The sequence below is a fragment of the Petaurus breviceps genome, unplaced genomic scaffold (assembly GCF_028583685.1).
Source record: "Petaurus breviceps papuanus isolate PSGF00001 unplaced genomic scaffold, PetGlider_PUasm1.0 90808, whole genome shotgun sequence".
In the NCBI taxonomy this organism is placed as follows: domain Eukaryota; kingdom Metazoa; phylum Chordata; class Mammalia; order Diprotodontia; family Petauridae; genus Petaurus; species Petaurus breviceps.
The window spans coordinates 15,100,899-15,106,898 of NW_027187349.1; the positions used below are offsets into that span (position 1 = coordinate 15,100,899).

The 6,000-nt window shown below is 34.7% G+C and overlaps 1 long non-coding RNA gene across 1 annotated transcript in view; it reads right to left on the reverse strand.

Moving 5' to 3' along the window:
- LOC138147933 (uncharacterized) overlaps positions 1 to 5,605 on the reverse strand; it is a 51,563-nt gene extending 45,958 nt beyond the window's left edge. The window contains exon 1 of the long non-coding RNA XR_011164932.1: positions 5,469 to 5,605. This is a non-coding gene — a long non-coding RNA (uncharacterized lncRNA). The remainder of the gene's footprint in view (positions 1 to 5,468) is intronic.
- Between the last annotated feature and the right edge of the window lie 395 nt (positions 5,606 to 6,000).

Genomic DNA, 6,000 nt, shown 5'->3' on the forward strand with positions numbered 1-6,000 from the left:
ATAAAAGCTCTTTGGATAGTTACTATCAGCATAAAACTGAATTATATCTGTGTTTTTACTGAGTCAAGAATCCCTCATCTCTCTAAGCTTCACATAACATGCTTGGATATGTGTATATATAAACATGTATAATATGCATACAGAAGTGAGTTGCTTTTGGTTTCTATCTACATGTATGTCATAGAATATTGACAAAACAAGGTCTAGATTTTTCCTATGCTGGTGGATAATCCAAGTTGTTTTGATTAATTATGAATCTCCTCCAGAAGTTTCTGCAATGTTACAGGACTTTATGCAACTAGCTCAATGTCATCAGTGAACAGTGACATCTGGAGACTATGACAGCATGCATAGGGAATCCATCTTGAACTCTACAATATCTCCTCCATGATAGTAGAAAACATCTTTTGTAAGTAAATAAACATATGTCTCTTTTCTATGCTTCATCTCTTTTTAGTGATCAGAGATTCACAAGGTTATCTCTGCAGCTATTTCACTGAAAGAATATTGTATAATTTTAATTTAGTCATGGGAACTTCTTTTTTGGAGGTGAAGGTTCATAGCACTTTTTTTTTTGGTCTGTCCAGTAAATGATTTTTACAGTGAATTTTAAAAAAAGCAGAATGTGATATTGTGTTCTTTACTTTTCAGTGAATTGTAGGATGGTAAATATATGATGTATCTCGTGTTGCCTGTAATATTTATCTGTTCCTTTCTAGGATTTTCTTCAATAATACCTTCAAGGCATAAGTAGATTATTCTCATAAAAATTATAGAGATATAAAAGTAGGCTTATAGAATAGTATTTCTTAATGTTTACTGTTTCTTTCTCTTTTCTTGTCAGAAGGGAGATTGATAAGATTAAAGATTTTTACCAAATCTTTAATATCTTTCCCTCCATTCAGATACCTTGTGACTCTTTTTCTCAATATCTTCACAATTATATTGCAATTATAATCTATTTTACATGCCCTTGGTCCAAATGTTGTCCTATCTTTGTTCTTTTAAGTGCCATTTCTATATCTTCTATAATACATATCTTGGACTTTCTCATAAGAGTTGAAGTGTTGTGATTCCACTATGTTTGATAGTAAAAAGAATTTCTTATAAAACCCTTTGCATATATTTTGTATCTTTTACCTGTTTGTTTTCCTCTATCCACCGCCCTTTAAAGAACTTTGCTTATTTGAATCTCTCCCAAAGTTTTTTTTAATTTTTTTTTATTTACTATCAACTATTTTTCTTTGAGAAGCTAACAATGATCTTAATCTTTCTTCATTATTCCATGTAAGATTTTATAAATAAGTGTATGTTCTTGTTTGCAAACAAGTGTCTTTTTGTACACCTATGTCGTCTTTGGCTGCAATTTCTCCTTCTGTCTCTGTCTGCCTGTCTTTTTATATATAACATATTCACACACATATAGCTATATATTTATCTATCTATCTCTACTTATCTATCTCTACTTATCTATCTATATGCACACTATATATGTATATATATATAAATTAAAAAGTAGAGAAATTCTATGAATAGCTTTACAAGTCCCTCAAAAATAAATCAATATATCATTTGAGAATCATTGCCTTTTTTGCAAACTTAAGGACAGGTGAGATTGGAAATCAATTTTACTATCTATCTATTTATCTTTCTATCTAGGTAAGTAGATAGATTATATGTGTGTGTTTAAGTGTCTATATCATCATATATCATAAACAACTATAATATAAATATATGAATTCTTTAATATATATTATAGATAGTACTATCTATAATGTATCATTATATTCATTGACCTTTCATCATCTGCAACAGATGTTTATGTGTAAGCTTCAATTATTTCATAGTGGCCTTTTTGGATATATTTATTAGCAAGACTGAAATTTGACATGAACAAGCACCCTTATGAAATTATGCTTCTTGTTACCTTTCGATGCATGGTAAAACCAACTCCAGCAGATACTTTATCTGCCTCTGGAAGAAGAATCTCAAGCTAAATCATCCCTCCATTTTGCTACAACCATTTTCTATCTTCAGCTTCATTTGTATGAAGAACATAGAGGTCAATACAATTAAGTAACTGCACTAATATGTTCACTATTCATTGGATAAGGATGTGACATGTAGAATACAAACAAGTTAAAGTAAAGATGATCTAAAAACCATAGGATTCTTAAGACCTCATGCTCCCTTTTTTACCTCATTTCCAACGTCACTAAAGGTTGGACAGAGGATTATTTTTGTATTTTTCTTCCTGAAACGATTTTTTCTTTTTTTCATTTCTTTTCTTTTTTTTTAGTTTTCACCATTCATTTCCACAAAATTTTGAGTTACAAATTTTCTCCCTGTCTCTCCCCTACCCCCCACCCCAAGATAGCAAGCCTACTGATTATTGCTTCCCCCAATCTGTTCTCTCTTATACCTTTTTAAGGTGGATTTCTATAACCCAGTGTCTGTATATCTTATTTCCCAGTTGCATGCTAAAAACTTTTTTTAACATTTGTTTTTAAAACTTTGATTTCCAGATTCTTTCCCTTCTTCACTCCTCAAGCACCCCCACTGAAAGGACAAGAGATTCAATATAAGTTGTACATGTGTAGTTATGCAAAACATTTCCATAGTAGTTATATTGTGAAAGACTAACTATATTTCCCTCCATCCTATCCCACTCCCACTTATTCTATATTCTACTTTGACCCTGTCCCTTTACAAAAGTGTTTGCTTCTAACTACCCTCTCTCCCAATCTGCCCTCCCTTCTATCATCCCCCTTCATCCCGTTTTCCCCTACTTTCCTGTAGGGAAAGATACCCAATTTAGTGTGTATGTTATTCCCTCCTTAAGCCAAATTCAATAAGAGTAAGGTTGACCCATTCCCTTTCACCTTCCTGCTCTTCCCTTCCATTGTTACAGTTTTCCCTTGCCTCGTTTACATGGGATAATTTACCCTATTCTATCTCTCCCTTTCTCCTTCTCTCACCTCTTAATTTTATTTTTTAGATATCATCCATTCATATTCAATTCATCCTGTGCCCTCTGTCTATGTATACATGTACACACATATACATGCACTCACATATATATTTATGCACACATATACCCTCCCATACATACTTATACATGTATATATATATATATGTATGCATATATATACATACATATTCCCTTCTGAAGCTATTTTTAAAAGATATACCTACTTTGCTTCATGGTGATCTGCAGAAATGTTTCACAAATGGTGCACCAAAATAGTTAGGGGTTATACAAAAATATATGCAGAAGAGATCATGCCCTCTTCCCCATTGCCCTGATGCTACTTGATAGTTTAAGGTATTAGTCATCATTAGGTTAGCCATTTATATATGTCACCATTGCTAAGGCCATCAGTGATTATACTATTGCTTGCTAAGAGCTCAACCAGTCAATGACAAGAAACAAAGGAAGCTGCTAACTGTTACTCCAACATAAGAAGAAGGTCCCAGGCAGCAGTTGGAGTTTTGACTCATTTTTAACTGCTTTAAAAGTGCTAGAGTAACATAAGATGCTAACAGATCCATATGCCAATGATTAGCAACTATATCTAATGTTTGGCAAGAGGAAAGGTTTTGGAGAAAAGGAAATTCTTTTTTTATTTTATTTTATTTTATTGCTTTTTGGAGGGCAATTGGAGTTAAGTGACTTGCCCAAGGTCACTTGGCTAGTTTTTTGTGTGTAAAAGTGTCTGAGGCCAGATTTGAACTCAGGTCCTCCTGACTCCAGGGCCAGTGCTCTATTCACTGTGCCATCTAGCTGCCCTTTCATTTTATTTTATTTTGCTTTTTGGAGTACAATTGGGGTTGAGTGACTTGCCCAAAGGAAAGGATATTCTATTCAGTGCTTCTGTGTCCCTAAAAAGGGCAATGTTCTCCAAATGATCCAATGTAGCTATAGAATAGCCTTGGTTCATGAATCAGAAAAAAAATTGCTGTATTCTTCTTAAACATGAATTAGATATGTCTATTTGAGTTAAATTTTCATATAACAGTTGTGCCTTCATGTTACCTTCTTCTTTTCTGCCCTTGACACTGCAGGGGGACAGAATGAGGTCATGATCATTGCATAAGCTATCAATGGTTGTCCTAATGTTTATGGACAACTCAGGGTTTTTTCCCTTCTCACCGAATTAAGACAAAAAATAAAGTTATCTGGGGATGTAATTTTATATGCATTCCCAGAGATCTTTTAATTCAAGTCTTCTAGCAGCAAAGGTCAAATTTATTCTCCTCTTCACTAATTTTGTTATGCAACATTAAATTAAAATTTCAGTCTTCCTGAACTCAGATCCCCTTATAGCAATAACTTACATACATTGAATTGTTAACTACATCTCTGAAATAAAGAGGATTAAAAGGGATGACTATTAGTGATGGAGTGGGGGTGACATACTAGAAAAAAAAACTAATGATAAAGTGCTCATGTGAATGGATTATTTTTCGGGACAGTTTAAATTGTACTTTAGGAAGAAGCAAGAAAAATATGTCAGGGACTTTTAACCTTCACTGGCAGAGTAGATTGATTTTATTTTTTTTAAAGCAATCAGGGTTAAGTAACTTGCTCAAGGTTACACAGCCAGTTATTTCTGGGTATGGGGCTGAGTATCTGAGCCCAGATTTGATCCCCAGGTCATCCTGACACTGAAGCCAGTGCTCTTACTCACTGAGCCACCTAGCCGCCCCTAAGCAATTGGGGTTAAGTTACTTGCTCAAGGTTACATGGCCAGGTGTTTCTGGGTGGGTGCTAAGTGTCTGAGCCTGGGATTTGATCTCCAGGTCTTCTCAACACTGGAGCCGATGCTCTTACTCGCTGTGCTACCTGGCCGCCCCATAGATTGATTTTCTAATTGAACTTTTCCCTTTATCATTTATACTTCAATATGATTTTTAATCCTAAAAGAGAAAAAAAGATGAATAAAATAAAATTGTAATCAAGTTCTCTGGAACTACAGATAGAAACTTTACATATGCTCAAAGAAAAACCTTTCAGAGCTAAAAGCAACCCATAACTTGAATATTCTTCTCTAAGATCTTTTTCACCATTTCTCTTATACTATGAGCTCTGAATAAGGAACTGAGAAACTTCATCCAATATGGAAAGAAGCTGCTGTCTTGAGATAAGTCAGAAATAATTTATTTTAGTCTCACTGTAAAAATGATTACTTATTTCAGCCCCAGAGTTCATTTTCAGACAGGCTAGCATCCCAGAAAAATTCCTACTGTAATTTTTGTGCCCATTTTTAGTATATCGCATCACTGATAATTATCCAACTTCAACCATAAAACATACTGTTACAAGGTCTCTTTAGCTCTATTAGCCACTATTCTTTGCAAAGTTATGGTTTATTAGGCAGGTTGTCAATTATTGTTAACAAGCTTTGAATGCTTGAATGAAGGTTAATGTAGTAAAAGAGCCTACCTCTCCACCACCAAGTTCCTACCTTTACTGGAATATTCCCCACTGGGGCTGAGGATTGAGGGACTGTCTTCTTATTATTGACATAAGGCAAGACCTTGTTGATTCAAACTGTGCAGCCTAAGTAGAGAGCTCTATTTTTGCTATTTTAATGGGGTCCAGGCTTTCTTCCAAACTGATTTCAGCTCACAAGGCTTTCAAAGCAGACAGACCGTATGTTCAGTATGGAAAAAAGTATTGCATCATCTCTAGTGAGATGAAGCTGAGAAGGACCACGTGTACAAGGATATGATCTTATCTGACTGGAAGTTAGTAGTCAAGGCTTATGGAACTTTGGTTCTTGACGTTCCCTATCTTACTTCGCAACTATGAAGGACCAGGAGCCTAGTAGCTCAGCTGCCAATCTTTTCAATTGCTTGGGCACTTTTAAGGAATTAGTTGTTAGTTCTTCTCCTACATTTGCTTTGTGGACTACGGGCTACTAAGGGAGAGGGGACCAAGTGTCATTCCTCTTACTTTTCTCCACTCTCCTCCTGGTGAATCAAGAGAACTTTAAT